The sequence below is a fragment of the Pleurodeles waltl genome, chromosome 3_1 (genome assembly GCF_031143425.1).
Source record: "Pleurodeles waltl isolate 20211129_DDA chromosome 3_1, aPleWal1.hap1.20221129, whole genome shotgun sequence".
In the NCBI taxonomy this organism is placed as follows: Eukaryota; Metazoa; Chordata; class Amphibia; order Caudata; family Salamandridae; genus Pleurodeles; species Pleurodeles waltl.
In genome coordinates this window covers 543,307,352-543,325,456 of record NC_090440.1, presented here as the reverse complement: position 1 = coordinate 543,325,456, position 18,105 = coordinate 543,307,352, and the positions used below count along the sequence as shown (strand labels likewise).

The 18,105-nt window shown below is 44.1% G+C and overlaps 1 protein-coding gene across 1 annotated transcript in view; it reads left to right on the top strand.

Moving 5' to 3' along the window:
- The window catches only part of SMAD6 (SMAD family member 6), a 103,295-nt gene that overhangs the window by 36,414 nt on the left and 48,776 nt on the right, over positions 1-18,105 (top strand). The window lies entirely within an intron of this gene.

The following is an 18,105-nucleotide window of genomic DNA, read 5'->3' as shown; positions in this document are numbered from 1 at the left end:
TCATACACTGTATTCCAGAGTGAGGTTTAGGGAATTACATTTTGGTAGACAGAGGCTTCCCAAGCTGAGTTCTAAAGCAGACTCTTGTTCGTCCAGCCTTAAAAAGGCAGGGCACAAATGAGATGGCCATCTCTGCCTTTTGAATACTAGTAATTGATTGTCTAAATTACATTTAAATACGAACTTAGTTTGCTTCCATTGAAGCACCACAGTAAACTAAGATATAAAACCCTTCGACTACTTTGATCTCTTCCTCTGCAAAAGGTTGTTCTTTCCTCGAGATTCTATGTTGAGGTGGTTAGGGGCAGGGGTGATGGTCCTTTTAATGTTAGCACGTTGTAAAAATGTCAAGTACATTGTATACCCTACTTTGTACCTCGTTCTCCAGCTTGTTGTACCGTTGGTGGATGCACTATTGGAGACTATTGGATTTGCCTGCAAGGTACAAGCCCTGGAACAGTGTAATCAAGTGCACAGCACAAGCCGATGCATACGTGCAGGAGGCAGACCATAGTGTGCACAAGGTGATATATTGGTGTTAAGTGCATGGAGCCAGGTCGGGATGCAAGACACACCACCTCATTTAGGGGAAACACTAAAATAGAGAACACCAGTCTGACAACCACATGCTGGCAAAACCTCGTTTTGGTTAATTTTCAAAATAGGAAAAGCCTCCTCCCTTAAAAGCTTTGAGCGCATCCATCAAAAACACCAGACAGAGATGATAACTTAAGAGAACAATACATAAAATAGGAGGAGGGGTAATGGTAACATGGAAGTGGGAAGAGGTGCTAGGGACAAGGGTGAAATTAACTTGGTTAGAGATATCTGGGTACTGATAGGGTTCGTGGTTCTGTGGAATAGGCACAAGTAGAGGCATTAGGGCATAGGTTGGATTAGAGATATTGTTGTTTATGCAGTGGCAATATGGTGGATTTAAAGGTTTGATAGTAGAGGTGGAATTAAAAATATTAGTGTAGAGCCAGAGACTGAGGTACTGTTATATAAGCTCAGGTAGAAGTTCTAGGTTGTGTGTATGTGTAGGGCTAGAGGAACTAGTATAGAGGTTCTATGGTGTAGGTACAGAACAGGAGTGAAAAAGCATAGTCAGTGGAGAATTGGAGAGTAACCAGCTACGGTATTATAAGAAGGTCGACGAGACGTTAAGAGGGTAGATGGTAAGCAGAAAAAGGGGAGAAAATGGGGTTAGAGGGTTCAGTCTGGGAATGGGAAATAAAGGTTTTGCAGTGTACATCTTTTTTTGGATTCACAAGCTGTATATTATTCCTCCACCTAGTTGTTGGGTCCGGAATCTTCTTGTTGGTCTCTCTCTTTTTTTTTTTTTTTTTGTGCTGGGCATAGTGTGTAGCTGTTTGATGCTATGTCTATCCCCCATGACACAAAACAGAGCCACCAAAGAAGAATTATGGGAAAACAATAGTTTTCCTAGGAAAACCCTCACCCACCATGGTTACCGTTAGTGGCATGCTTCATCATTGGTTCCATCTCGTTCTGTTGCGGGACGAGGCATGCTGCAACCAACAGATTACGGTGGAGCACTTTTTTGGACTATATAACCTAATTCACTGGGTTGGAAGGAAATAGGAGTGGGTGAGGGGGTCTTCAAACAGTTAAAAGTACCTACCTACCAGGGAAATCAATATTGTAATACTTGCCCTAGTGGAGGTATGATTAAAAATGAAGTAAGTGGAACCGGGATATATTATGTACCTGCCTTCCCGGTCCAGTGGCTCTGACTCCAGTATGGGCACGAGGAAAGGTGGAGCCATAGGAGAAACGGGAGACCGTGTTTCAGACAACCAAAGAGGGTGAGGGCACTGTCCTGGACCACGCATATACCCAGTTCCCTACCCTTACAGCTTACAGCCCCCTTCCACCGAATCCATACCACCACCACCCCAAGTATGCACATCTCAGTTTGAACACTGGGAATCTCAAGGTGGCCCTTATATACACTATTGCCTTCCTTTTTTAGAGTTGGGTAAGGGACGCCCAAGGGGGCAAGACAAAAAGGCAGCCCCAAGTTCAATGGGCTTCTGCCCAGGAACAACTGGGTATGACGACAAGGAGTATGACAAAAGAGACCTCACTGGGTCACAACAATCAAGCGGGTCCCAGCAGCCAACTAGTTTAGTAGTGAATCTCAGTGAGTAACGGCTGACAAACAATCAAACGCAAATTTTGGAAAAGGGTCTGGGTTTTGTACCCACAGCCCCTTTGGACAAATTTAAGCTCAGCTGTGTGATAAACAAGTTTGTGAGGAAGATCAAACTAAGAGCTTTTGTTAGGGAAAACCCATTAATATTGAGACTCTGGAGGACACAGGTCTGAGAAACAAATCCACATTTACTCCTCGCAGTAATCAGTCCCAGTGGAGATACTGGCTCTTGAGAAAGTAATTCTAAAGGATATAGGAGAAATCAACCCAAGTACTTTGAGGTTGTTTCACAACACCACGAGGGAGGAAAAGGCAGCCATAAAAGAACTTTTAAAGAATCCAAACATAGTCATACTACCAGTGGACAAAGATGAGGCCATTGTGATCCAAACCACAAGAGCATACCACAGTAAATGCCTTAGAGTGCTAGGTGATGAACATAATTATGACAAACTAATGGAAGATCTACTAAGTTCTTGAGTACCCAACTCAGTAGCATAGTAGAGGAAGCTTTGGCAGAAAGACATAGGGCCTCATTATGAGTCTGGCGGTCTTCAGATTGCCAGACCCATGGTGGCGGTCGGACCGCCGTGGTCGTGGCGGCCCGACCACCACATTATGAAGGTCCGACCGCCGACACCGCCAGGCTGCTCTTGGCATGGGCAGTGCAGGCACCCCCATGCACAGCCCCGTCACGGATTCCACTGCCTGAATTGCGGACAGTGGAATGCATGACAGGTGCTGCTGCAACCGCCGCACCGCCATATTGGAGCGAGTGTCAATATTAAGTCCCTGTTCACTGCAGGGCCGGCATGTGGAAACAGTGTTTATGCCCGTCGGCCATGCAGTGAACTCTCAATAGGGCTGGCGGTGTTCAGGCAGCCTGATGGAGGAAGGAACGAGTTTGGCGTGGGCCGCCTCTGCCACCTGCCAAACTTGTAATGAGGCCTATAGTCTTTGATCCAACCACAGACCACCTAGTAGGGCTGAACGTTGAGAGCCTGTATACTAGACGTCCACATGCAGATACTTTAAGAATAATTGAAAATGTCCTCTTTGAGGTAGAATGGGAGTATCGAACACCACATAATTTGGTGATGGAATGCTGTAATTTGGCTGTGACAATTTTTTTTTTCGCGTTTGAGGGAACTCTTTACATACAGAAACACTGGACCCACTTGGAAAGCACTTTTGCGCCGAGCATAGCTGGTCTCTGGCCATCACCTAGAAGCACAAAAAATCCTAAGTCCCCACAAACCCTATAGACATCACATCAAACTGTGGAAGATATATTGATGACAAATTGGCCATTTGGGAGGGGAGTGAAGCTACGACTGTGTGTTTTCTTGGGGGGGTTGAACAGACAAGATGAGTTTCTGAAGTTTACCATCACAATAAGCAAAAAAACGTTTTTTTCTGGATTTGAACATTATAACTGAGCAAGGAGCTTTAAGGACCACTACTCATGAGAAACCCGCAGCTAAGAACTGCTTACTCTTGTATGATAGTTTCCACCCCCATCATCTCAGAGAGAATCTCCATTTTGGGCAGTTCCTCAGATTAAGAAGAAATTGTTCGGAGATTGAAGACTACAAGGAGCAGGCAAACGCTTAGCATCCAAAGTGAAGGCAGGAACTACCCACCCCAGATGATAAACCAAGCTATGAAACGGGACATAATAAGAACAGGGGAAGCCTATTAGAAACTCCCTCCCTCTAAAAAAAAAAAAAAAAAAAAAAGGGAAGGAAGGATAGACCAATATGCATAACAACGTTCAACATAGCTTCTAATTGAGTAATCAAGATTGTCAACAAACACTGGTGCATTCTCAACAGTGAGCCACTTCATATTCCTAAGCCAATGTTCTCACACAGACATGGACAGAACTTGTAATGGGTACATACATGCCCCAGTAAAACAAGGGTAGACGGGACAGACAGACATAACCCATTACCCTCGTTAGTAGGCCATTAACTCTATAGGGGCTGTAGTGTTTGCCACCACACGAGTCACCAAAACCATAATTTTCAATGATAACATGATGTGGGACCTAACAGAGTTCACAAACTGTAACGAGCAACGAGTGGTATGCCTGATAACATGTCCCTGCAACTTACACTATGTGGGAATGACCACCTGCAAAATCAGAACCATAATTGTTTAACACTGCAGCAACCTTAGATGCAGGTGAGCTACCATTAAGATGTCAACTCACTACAAAGACACAGGTCATACAGTACAGGACTTCCAATGGGCTATTCTAGAACATCTAAAAGACTCGACCATCTGTGAATTCAGACTTTTTGAAAAGGAATAACGATGGGTTTTCAAATTGGGAACACAGGTTAAAGGACTAAACGAGAATGTCCCGTGGGGCCAGCTGACTCCATAACGGCCTCACCCACAGTGTAAATCCTGTACCCTATTGACTACATATAACTGACAATAGGGGCTGCCAAATGGTGTCTAGAATCTGTTGCACCTTTTATTAGGTTTGGCCATATCCGCTTTAGTATGAAATGCAATGGGGATAAAGTTGTAATACAACTCACCCTGATATAAACAATATCTTATTGGGGGCCTGTAGAAAGTAACCCCAAGTTTGGTATTTTAGTAACCAAAACACCTTAGCGACCAACTAGTATTTGTGCCAGTTTTGACCCTTGAGCCATTGCAGTCGCTGAGGGACCTCGGACTGTCAAGCGAGAAAGAGGACACTGTTGAAAAGATAGAAGTGGCGCAGGTGGAAGGCGCCAACACCGAAGTAGAGGAGGTTGATGAAACCAAGACTAAGCAATCAACAAAGAAGCCCTAGAAGGGGAAACTTCGAAAGCAGAGCTAGGTAATGTTGAGAAAGAAAACACTCTAGGGCTGTACGGAAGCCTTCGGACTCGAAGACGCATAAGAATTCCTCAGCAACAAAGCATTCTGCAATCAATGTGAAGCCAAGAGCAAAACAACACCACAGGCCCAGAGAGGGAGACACCAGTGACGATCGCCCCACTGAGAAACCTTTGATGTCAAAAGGTGACCCGAGAGGAAGAAGGAGCCAAAAACTTGTCAGGCATGCTGGATTTGAAGAAAAGGTTGCCAAAGAACATCAACGAAGAACAAACCCTCTAAATCGAGAGCAACAAAATATGGCTTGAGACAGAAATAGCAGCAATAATACAGAAAAAGTATGATTTGGATGCTGAAATGAGAGAATACATAATTACCTTTCAACCTACAGGGGAGGAAGAAGTACATGGTGAGCTCACACCAATAGCAACCCCCGAGCCATAAGAAGAGGAACTAGAGTTGCTCCTCTATGAGGAAGAGGACACGGAGGACCAAAGGATCTTCCAGGATGATGAACAGTGGAAGGACCTTGAGGAGTACTTCACAGAAGATGTGGTCGACAGATACCCCTCAAGATCATCACTGCCTTACAACATAGCAATGTACAATGCAGTTGTAAAGAGAGAAGCAGACTAGCGGGTGTACAGCGGCAGGAGGAGAGAACACAGGCATGTTTGCTCCTAGAGACACTCATACCACCCCAGAGCAAGAACCAGTTTTCCACAAGGTGCCAAGCATCCTGGATCAGGGAAGAGCAGCTTCAAGGGACTCACTTCATGCAAGGCGGCAACACCAATAATTGAGAACAAATATAAAAACTCAGCAAAAGAATCTATGTACTTTAGGGGTATAGAAATGGCAAATTTCATCATTGAGGCCACTGCAAGGAAGAGGGACAATGTGGCAAACTCCACAGGCCCCTCCTCCCGAGAAGGAGAGCAAGAGGGTGGAGAGGGTAGGCCTAAAGGTTGAGAGAGGGTCTGCTACACAGTGGAGGATCGTGAAATCAAACTCATTCCTCATTATGCACACAGTCACTGGGAAGAGGTCTGAGAACTTTTAAAACACCTCTCAGAGAAATTCTAGAAACTGGGAACCGCACTGGTATAAGGGGGGAAGATAATAGCAAACACTTGCTTAAAATCTGCCTTGGATGCACTGGACATGGTCATCAGGCATATGGTCACAGGAACATCCATGAAAAGATATGCCTGGATGCGGGTGTCTGGATTCCAAAATGAGGTTCAGGTGAACATCAAAAATACACCCTTCACAGGAGAGAACCTGTTTGGTATGGCTGTAGATGGCAGTGCAGTAGATAAACAAGCATTTGCAATGCAATGGGTCTCGCATTTCCTCGAGTTAGAGCTATTAGCGTTGCAAACTTCTAACCAGACTTTTCTTGCCACATAAATTGAAAATGAAAAGTAATACAGTTTCACATAAGCGAGCCGATTCAAAGCGCCACGCCATGAGCTTGAAGGAGACACACAAAAGGAAAAAGAAGTTCGCTCGCAGTTCAACTTATCGGCAAAAGTGCAATTAGCCATGTAACCGGGTCGATGCCCAAGGCGTTAACCAAATTGCCCCAAAGAGGGACAAACATAAAGCATTTACCAATCATAACAAAGGATTTTTCAACGGCAAGCCCATTAACGAGCAATAGTGATGGGCGTGGCTAAAAGCGCAAATAGATAACAACACGTTGCTATGCTCGACCTAAAAAGGGCAATGACATAACATAGACCACAGGGGTGGACCAGTTTTGGGGTCAACCCAGAAGAGGAACAAACCCAACAAAAAGGCCCACTGGCCAAGGAGGCTTTCAAAGCACAACAACTTAGCCATCTTATCAGCAGACAGCCCTGCAACAAGTGGCAGTTCCAACTGATGCAGTGGAATGCTTTTCAAGGCAGAGCCAGGGAAAGGTGGCAACTTTCTAGAGGAGCAAGCTCCTACAACAAGTGACTTCATTGACCACATGCTCCACCAAATAACACCAGTCAGGGCAGCGGGGAAAGGGCAGAATAAAGACCTACCTGCACAAATGCAGGAGGGTCATCTCAAACAAATGGATACTCAATATCATCCAAAACATTTACTGCATAGAACTCATAAGGAGACCAGCGGAGGCCAGATCAAAGACAAAATCACACACAGAAGAAGAAATGCAATGAGAAGTATAGGAACAGCTAGAAAAGAAAGCAGTAGAGAGAGTGCCCATATCAGAAATCAATCAAGGAAAATACTCAACATGCTTCCTCGTCCCAAACCCAGACAAGTCCCTAAGACTGATCCCGGACATCCACTTTCTAAACAAGTTCATATATAAGCAAAAAGTTTAAATGACTGCACTTCCAGAGGTCATCCCTTGACTCTTGAGAAAAGGACTACATGATAACCATAGACGTAAAGGATGCCTCATAACACATTCGTACGAACCCCAAACGCAAGAAATACCTATAGTTCATTGTCAACAAAACCACTGCCAATTCAGGGTGCTCCCCTTCAGAATCAAGTCAGCATCCAGGGTGCTCAAAAAGAGCCTAGCAGCAGTGGTGGCTGACCTGAGGAGAAAGGGAATACATGTTCATCTATACTTAGATGACTATCTAATAAAAGCCAGCTCGTACTCAGTACAAAAAGAACACCAGGAAAGTCATGAACACACTCCACAGATAATGCTTCACACTAAACCTACATAAGTTTTCAAAGAAGCCGGAAAGAAAAAAGATTTTCTTAGGAGCAAGAGCCTTCCCTCGCCCTCTAGAGGATTCAAGCAATTACAGGGGTTATGCTGTGGGGCACATTGTGGGCATAATGACCTCATGCGTCTCACTAAGCCCACATGCAAGACTACACATGAGACAATTACAAGAATGAATCCAGAACAATGGTCAGAGGCAATGGGAAGTTGGGAGGAGCTTGTGGTTGTAACACAAAGAGTGCAGTAGGAGAGGCTATGGTGGAACATGGAAAACATAACAGAGGACAGACATTTCACACAACCAACTCCAGCAGTGTTCATTTCCCTTGGATGGTCCCTCACAGGGTGTGGAGTGCACATGGAGTAACTAAAGATCAGAGGGCTATGTAAGGTGGAGAAAGCGACCCAGCACATAAATGTCCAGGAGCTAAGGACTGTCTTTCTGGCTCTAAAGGCCTTCCAGACACAGGTAAATGGAAGGACAGTGCTAATCCAGATGGACAACACAACCACAATGTTCTACCTGAATAAATAGGGAGGAACAAGGTCGCACACGCTGTTCAGACTTGCCCAAGAGGTCCTGGGATGGGCCAGACAGAGAGAAATAATCCTAATAATTCTACACCTGCCAGGTGTATAAAACAGAGAAGCAAACAGGCTAAGTAGACAAGCATCCGTCAAACTAGCATATGCCTTGCTGAAGATACACCTGGCGGCAACAGTAGCCTATACAAGGAGACACATAGGAAGAAGTCTCTCCCCATCAACACTTATCAGAAGGTTTTCTAGAGGGAGCAAAGAAAATAACTCCACCCAGGTGAACACCGATGCCAGTGTGGAACCTCAGTTTGGTATTGGCACAGTTTACGAAGGCACCTTTTGAACCGCTATAAAAGGCGGAGCTAGGGTTTCTAAACTTAAAGACTGCCTTCCTAGTTGCAATTCATGTCATTAACCCTATCTTAAATATTCAAGAACAGGGTACTCATGCAAACTAGCCCTCCCTCCCCCACCCAAAGTCATATCACAATTCCACTAAACCAAACCATTCAGCTGTTGGCCTTTTTCCAACAAACAAAGCTGCAAGCTGAGAGCGCTCTGCATATTCTAGACGTGCACAGGGTCATGATGTATTATTTGGAAAGGACAAAGGAGATCAGAAAGGATAACAATTTCTTTATACCCTTTGCAGATTCAAGGAAGGGCTCACTGGTGCCAAAGGGCACCATTGCAAGGCGGATAGGACAAACAATCCAGATATCCTACAGAACAGCAAATGTGGGGCTGGAAACAAAGCCCAGAGCCCACTCCACAAGGAGAATGGAGCGACCCTGGCCTTCATAGCAAAGATGCCTTTAAATTGAATATGTATGGCGGCCACATGATCATCAAACACTATTAAGTGGATATACAAGTGAGCAAGGAGTCAGAAGTGGGCCAAAGAGTACTGAAACATCTATTCACAAGCTCAAACTAATTTCTGACACCACTACAAGGAGTGACCAGAGATGTTGCTGAAAAATCAATGCATAGCATGTGAATCCAGAGAAGGAATCATGCTGCAAAGTGAAATGGTTACTTAACAGTAGTATTAGTTTTGCAGTGTCTTCTGGATTCACATGCGACCCTCCACCTCTCCAATAGAATAAATGAGGTTACATAACACTAAGAGACGGGAAGCCAGCTAACACAGGAAGTCGCTAATGGGGGTAAAAAAATCTGAAGATGCCAACTAAAACAGGGGCTTTGGGGGTGCATATCTGATGTCCTAGGAGGATTACATAGCACCCAATGGCTACAGACAGTGGTGCAACAATGCCCCCCCCCCCATCTGCACTGTGCATGCGTGGCAGGGTCCTGGTCTGAGAGCTTCTGGCGCTATCCGGAGCATGGGGGCCCCCTCCTTATATTTTGCAGAGGGCCCCCTCAAGTTTTGTTATTCCACTGGCTACAGATGATGCCAGTAATAAAAAACAAGCATTTGCAATGCAATGGGTCTCACGTTTGCGCGAGTGATTAGCGATGTAAATTACTAACTGAACTTTTCTTGCCACACAAACTGAAAATAAAAAGTAAAACAGTTGACATAAGTGAGCCGATTCAAAGCGCTGCTGTGAGCCTAAAGGAGACACAGAAACGAAATGAAGTTTGCTCGCAGTCAAAGTTATCGGCAAACATGCAATTATCTATGTAACAGGGTCGGTCCCCAAGACGGCAACAAAACCGCCCTTAGGAGGGACAAACCTAATGCATTTACCAAGGATTTTTTTTTTTTTAAAGGCAAGCCCACGAACGAGTGATAGTGATGGGCGTGTGGTGGATGTGGTTAAAAGCCCAGATACATACCAACACATCAGAAAAGCAGCGCTTGCGCGCTGCTATGGTCAACCTAAAAATGAAGGTGGACTAACAAGAAGATTTTCGACCCAACCACTAGATGGCAGAATAATGCACAGCATGTGAATCCAGCAAACCCTTCCAGCTACAAATCTGTTCCTACTGGTAAAGAACCATTTTGATGTACTTTATCCTGATTTAAAAATATAAATATGAATCAAGGGCATTCTCTATGATAGATTTGGAGTCTTGGGAAAGGTGATCATTTGGAAAAGTTTAAGGTGCAAACTGAGTATGTAGCACTGCTGGAAGTATGGAAATCTGACACTGATGGACAACGTCGGGAGCCACCACTGGCAGGCTTGGTGATAAGCCAACACTTTTGGGAAGTATGAGGTGCTGGCATTGGTGGGCAATGTGAAACTGATGGAGAATGTGTGGCTCAGGCACTGCTGAGCAAGATAAAGCTGGCAGCAATAGATAGTGTAACCAGTGCAAATTAGCAGGCAGAGTGAGAAGCTAGCACTGGTGAGCAGAGTGAGTAAACCTAGGAGGATGGTTCAGATCAGACACTGGTGGGCATTGTAAAGTGCTGCCATCGGGTCATTGGAAGTTCAATGGGGCGATATTGGTGTGTACCACGAGGATCTGGCACTGGTGTGTAATGAGAACATCTAGTGGTGTTGGGCAGTGAGAAGAGCGAGTACTAGTGAGGAGGATAAAAAGCTAGCAGGGCTGGGAGGTGTAAGGAGCTGACATTTGTTAGTGTTAGCAGGAGGCAAACATCTTAACGTCTACAACTGCAGTTAGCTTGTACACTGTTGATGGTTTGGTGCAGAAATGCCAGAGCGAAGTGTTTCATTGTTTCTCATTGGCATTATTTCACGTCATAAGCTTTTATCGTACACCTTTCTAACTGATGTGAGCTGGGATATGCTTGATAACCAGTAGGAATAACCTTTGATATGGTAAGCATCCCCTAACTTATTCCAATGTACTGTGACCTATTTTCTTGTTGAAGCCAATGCAACTGTCTCCTGCTAGTGATGCCAACCCTGCATTAAGCCTCACTGTTAAATGTGGAGTCCAATTGCATCTGGGTGAACCTATGTAGAGCCTCCATGTTACTAGTACTGTGGGTGTGGACTCTTTGGAAGCAGCTCTATTAAGTCTTTTTGGGAACCCTGTTTCTAAATGATCCCACATTCTGAGTGCACATGCCGGTTTGCAAACTGCGTCCATGATTGCTACCTTCTTCTGCGTACCTGAGCATCTTGAAAAGAGAGTCTGCAGTATCAGCATGCACGGATATGGGTGATACTGGGGAGCAAGTCTATTGACAGGCTGGTTTGGTGTGTAAAGAACAGTGCGGTAAAAGCAACATTGGCATATCGGTGTCCTCCGCCCCCCCCTCTTCTCCCTCCCTCTCCTCAGCGCCTTGAGACTCTCACGGGTGAGTAGTGTGCTTTACAAATTCCTGATTGATTGGGGGAAATACAGCAGGGAAGGAACTGGATTGTATTGGCCTGTGAAAAGCAAGTCTGCTTTGGCATAGTAGAAGGACCACATCAGTGCACAAGGAGCCGGGCCTTATTTTTGTGATGGGAAACGGGTCCCATTGGCATTGAAAGGACCAGATCGTGTTTGAGTCCAAGGACATTCCGCTGTTCAAAGAACAATGCCACATTAGTCTGAGGAAGCTGAAAAGTATTGTGCACATGAGGAACTCAATGTCCCACATCATCTTACCAAATAAGGAATAACAAATTGACAAAGCCTAAACCCCGGAGTCTAACACCATACCAGTTATCATTGACGGTGCTTGTTTCTACAGTGCTACGGACAATGCCTGACATACGAGACCTTTTGATTTTTACTAAAATGTTAGATATATAATTTTCAGCCCAACCGGTTTCCTCATCCATTGGTTTATTTTTTAACCAATCACATGTTTCTTCTGCCCACTAAAGCACATTGTTTGGGGAAATGGGTGATCCCTCTTCAGCCACTGTTTAACTTCACTGTTAGTGACAGCATTTTGCTCTTTCACAAGGAGCACAAGTTCCTTTCAGGTCCAGGAACTGCTGTGGCAAAGTGTGCTCTGTGAGCCAACAAATAAATTTCTCTTTTAGCCAATGTTTGTTTATATTGACACAGGCCTGGCAGTTCATCAAACAAAAAAAAGTTTTTCGAAACCCAAGATCACACAGAACAAGCATTGACAAAGCCATAAGGCTGGCAGCCAACACCAGATCTATTGCCAATTCTTGTTCCTTTTCCATTGAACTCCAAATCAAGTTCCGGATTGAGTGATGCTAGAGAAGGTTGTCAAATGGAAGTGGGGAGGGATCTTGTGCTCGTGCTGCATAATGTCGTAACGATCCCTATTAACGAAAAACTAAAAGGAAATCATTTTTAGAACAACTGGCCAGTGGACTTGTTAACACCAAAAATGTGTGGCTTTTTGCAACAACAAAAAAATCAGCTTTTTTTAGGGCGAGGTACTAAGGGGAGGGCAGCCCCTCCGAATCGCGCCTGAGCCCATAATTAGAGGTGTGTAGGTTTGGGGGTAGCAGACTTGTTAAAACAAGGTGTGCTGGGCAGGGAGGCAAGAGGAAGGAAGGAAGGCTCACGATAAACAACCTGAAGAATTTTAATCATGGCAATTAAAGTTTAGTAGCTGAATTGTTTGCAAGCTGTTACTGTAACCAAGCCCGCAGCAGCGCCAAGTTCTAACCTGCTGCTCCAGGATAATACGCCCACTTGTGTTCCCTCCTTCGCTCAGCTTCTGTTCCCTCTGGAAAAGGTTTCTAGTTAAATGAAGTATTAATCGTGTCGGTCACTATTAACAGTATCAATTGAAACATGGCTGATCAAATGGACCCTTTGGAGCAATGTAATTCATGTTAATCTGATATTGCTGCATTGAAGTCCGCGTGGTTCAGGCCTCGGTATGAGGTCGGTACCAAGTGCGGAATTGGGGGCACAAACCGATTGTGTCCCCGTTTTACGCTTGTTGATGGTTTATGCAAATTGCTCTTCCTTCCGTTTTCCCCCCTTATTCAAATACCTCCTGGGAGGAATTTAGTTGGCCAAGGAGTGATAAAAGGGTAATACCCCAGGGTGAAACCAGTGACAAAGATCATTACTGCATGATATTCCCCATTGCACAGAGGAAACGCTCTTAATTGGATTTTAAAAACAGACTGATACTACACTGTGGTGTGATTTCCCGTGGGCGCTTTGTGTCATTGGCTGTGATTTTTGTGTGTGTCTTTTTTTTTTTTTTTTTCTTCCTGCTGGCATTTAAAATTATGTCGCTTTTTTTTCTTTGTGGGGGCTGTTGCTGCCTTGTGCGAGGACTCCTCAGACATTGAAAGTAGCTACAGATTAACGTCCAGAGGCAAAACCATGCGGGGGCCTTTTGAGTGCCCCCCCAGTCTGATTCTTACCCAGCCTCGCCCTACTGGCGCTTTCTGTTGACGCAGTCCCATCACAGTGATGTGATTGGATGAAGCCTTCATTCAGCGGTCCAAAAGGGATGTAATGGTGTTTTCTGTCAAAACAATTTACCATGTAACAAAGTCATCTGAGTGACCGGCCGCGGCCATCAAGACGCGCGAGCACCCAGTGTCCGAGAGCTGCGTTGTCTGTCCTGCTAGAGATTTGAATGCTCAAGGCTTCTTGTGACTCTTTCTGCCATGTGAGCTCCGTACCATTCCCACAGTGCTGCCGTCCGCACCCTCTTTGCTGTCAGAGATCTGTATGTTTTCCTTTGAACCATCTGAGCTCTGTGCAGTTTCATCTGTCTCTCTGGGACCCTCCCTGTGCCATCAGATGTCTTCCTCATTGACTGTCTGCATAGTGAACTTCCGGATGACCCCCTTCCTTTCGCAGCCCCAGAACTGTCCCATCTAAACAGATGGGGCCCCGCAGTTAACAAGTGACGTTGTAAAAGTTATTTGTTTTTTTCGTGAATCCAGTGTTCTACCTGAATCGTTGATTGAGGACTGATAGCGGACCTTCGTGCACATTGGTTTTGGTAACGTTTTTGTAAGATCAGTTCTTTAATGCACATTTTTTCTATAAGATCAGTTCTTTAATGCACATTTTTTCTATCAGGGGTTCGGCTTGACTCACATTACAGAAACGCTGTCGATCATTTACAAAGTACAGGGACGAAGGAGTAAGATTGGTTAAAGTAGAGGGAGATTTGAAGATGAAAGACCCTATAAATGTCCCCTTGACTCGTTAGTAGATGACACTGGAAAGTATAAATATGAAATGATATCAAATATTGCCGCTGTGTCATCTGAGTGTTATATATTTTTCCTTGTGCCACTGGACCTTGTACCGTCAAATTTGTAACTTCTAGTGCTAGGTGTGTGTTGGAGAAGACTGATCAATTTTGCTAGGGATGGAAAATGTTGCTTTGTTTTTTGATGGTGCTGAATAATATCCGTAATTGGTAAAACAGGTTAGCATCGCAGTTTGTATTCGTGTATGTCCTTGTTCGGCACTTTGCTATTATTTAATTAATTTTCATCACTATATGTTGACACTGAATGACTTCGGGCCTGATTTAGATATTGGCGGACGGGTTACTCTGTCACAACGGTGAACGATAACCTGTCCGCTGAACTATAAATCACTTTGTGCCCTATGGGATTTAGGTTTCAGTGTGCAGGATATCTGTCACCGTTGTGATGCAAATGTCTAAATCAGGCCCTTAGTGTTTGGTACATTTCTGGTAACATCTATAACATCTATTTCTCGGATTCAAAGACAGATGTGGAAAATCCTCTAAGAAGCTCAGTGCCAATGATAGTCCTTAATTGCGGTAGACCGAACTTGGGTGCAACTTCATGCTTACCTTTGATGGAGGGCTTGTTAGATATACCAACCAGGTTTGTCCTGATGAAATATTTTACACTCTGACTTTAGTCCTTTAAGGCACAATCTAATACAGTGCCTCCAGCAACCCAGGGGAGGAACTGGGTGTCAGGCAGAGGCCAAAGAGCAGGCTCCAGTCCAGGTTCAGTTGCCTGAGTACAAGAGGGAGAGCAGGTTCAATCCTTTAGGCTCTTCTCAGGTCGCAGACAACAGTTTAGGTCTCTTCTGTTTTTTCACAGGTCCAAGAGTGACATGAAGTAGGTGCTTGTAAATGCCGGATGTATGCCTGGCACAAGCCAGTGGGTGGGAATGACTCCTGGCCGCTCCCTAGCCAATGGGGTACAGGTTCCCAGGGCCAGCCCTACTCACTTGGGGCATTTTCAAACTGGAGGACATCTTCTTCCATACTAAAATTGGGTCTTGAGGGCAGTGTGTGTGTGTGTGTGTGTGTGTGTGTGTGTGTGTGTATGTAGTGTATCGTTGATAGTCCCAGTGTCTCCCCACATCTAACAATAACATTCAGTTTTAGTCCGTCCCTGTATCTCGCCCCAACTCGGAAACCAGAGTGTAATGGAACAAAAGCCAAGTTCATCAACAACTACAGGAGGGAAACAAGATGCCAAAACAAATCTTGTGTATCCACTGTCTGAAGTGTACCCCAAATGTCATGTGAAACACCCCAGCAGACCATCCAGCTGATCTTGACCCTCCAGCAGGATATGACATAATGTCAACAAGAAGCTCACTGTGATGGGTGCCAGTCTGGCTGGGGTTCAAAGGAAGGGCACAGGTCTGGGTATTAGCTACATTTGCTTGTGGGCCTCTGTGAAGTTAATCAAGTCCTTGGGCACAGCTCACAGGCCATCCTGTCAAGGGCACAGCAACACCTCCCTACACCCAAGGCTTTTTGTACCTGTTGTGGTAGCGAGTTCACACCTCATTCACACCCATTGAAATGCTAATTAGTGGCTGGCACAAAGGGAAAGAGCAAAATGCGTATTTAGCACACAGGGAGTCAGACAGGGCAACTGTGACTTTCTGAAAGTCACCTTTTCAAAGTACTTATTACAAATCCAACTTCATTAGTGAATTGGGCTGGTAATAAATATTTTAAAAGATCCAAAAATTACATTTGATTTTGTTTTCTTGTCTGAGATAACATTAATAAAACTTAATATTGTATCCCAATGCTTTCCTTTGAATAGAACAGCCTGCTACAGGGAAAATAGTTTTTAGGGACTTTTTCACTGTAAGGACATGTTTAACATTAAACCTTTACATGCACTACTTTTAAATTCCATGCGCCTTATGGCAGTAACGCCTACTTACCAGTGACTTTTTTAATATTTAAAAGGAAGGTTTAGACCTGACCAAAGGAGTAATTTTGAGAGGTTATAGTTTTACAACTGAACAGCCAGGCTGCAATGGGAGCCCTGGGGACATGCTTTACAGCACCACTAGAGTGGATGGCACAATGAGTGCTGCAGTCTAGTGGTAGCATTTAAATTATAGACACTGGTTACATACACTTGGTACCACATACTAGGGATTGATGAGTAAATTAAATGTGCCAATCTGAAGCATACAAGACTTTATCATTTTGAAAGTTGGAGCACAAACACTTTACTTCTGGTTAACAGGGGTAAAGTGGACAGTTCTAAACAAAAAAGCCCCAAAAAATAAAATCCTGGGTAACCATACACAAAGGGTAAATTTCAACACTTCGATAAAGCATTTAAAAATATTTGCCTTGGTAGTAGGAAGCATTTATAGACCGGGAATGAGGATATATTTACCACATAGTAGTGAATAATGTAAGCTCAGACCTCTGGGTGCAGGGTCTACATAAAATACATGACCATATTATGAACGGTAGTGGTGCAGATATAAGGACATATACACTTGTAGTCTGCAACAATGCACAATCGGCAAAGCAGTAAGTTACGTAGCAATTATACATTATTAGCAAGGGTAGTTTAACACTATGGTGGTTATTACAACTTTGGAGGAGGTGTTAATCCGTCCCAAAAGTGACGGTAAAGTGACGGATATACCACCAGCCGTATTACGAGTCCATTATATCCTATGGAACTCGTAATACGGCTGGTGGTATATCCGTCACTTTACCGTCACTTTTGGGACGGATTAACACCTCCTCCAAAGTTGTAATAACCCCCTATGTATTTTACAAATTGAAGGCAGGTCTAATAAATGGACATTTAACTTGGATTTGATGATTAGAGATGATTGAGAAAGTATTAGATGGAAGGTCAAGGCATTCCTGATATTGGATACATTTGTAGAAAGGATGTGTTTGTAGACTAGACAGCAGGGATGAGTCACATAGTGGCCCCTAATGGTTAAGCCAATTGAAGCAGGTACTTGTGTCCTTTCTCTCTACCCCTACATCTGCGTTAGAGTTAACCGTAACCTCTAGTTTGCCAGTAAGTGGTGCCAGGGTTTGGTTACAGCAACTCAAATTGGTGATTCAAAGATCTGAATTAAAAGTGCTTTTATGGGGTTTTGCCTGATCAGAACATTTTGGTCTGTCATTTGCAGACTGCTAACTGATATACAATTCAGAGCCATTTTGACATGTTATATAGCTTCAATTAGTGTTATCCCACATATTATATTCCCATGGGGGTTCCAATCCCTTCGGAGCACTTTTGGGCAAGTGCGACTATTCTTTTGAGTCCTATCATAATTAAACATTGACTGCCCCTGCGGTAGCTCTTAATATCATCTCACCTGGGTGACCCTGGTAGTACAACTGGTTTAACTTTTGTGGTCCCCTGTGTGTCTCCAAGGCTCCAGAATGTCTGACGGCCCTCCTATATATTTGAAGTTTAGTTTATAAGTATACCCTTTCTTGGACAACTGATGTTTTATTTAATGAGTGACACACATAAAACTCCAATCCTTTCTGAGGAACTGATAAAAGTCTGAGTATCACCTCTCAGGTTCTGAAGCTTGTGGAGACACACTTCAGTACAGTTGTTGGGCCAGTTATCATAGAGATTAGAGTGATGCAGCCCAAGCTTATACTATCAATCTGTAACAAATGTTAGCAAATGCTAGCTTACCAATACTTCTGTTCCTTGACATCACAACATGTTTTTGCATATATATTTTCTAGGACTGTAGA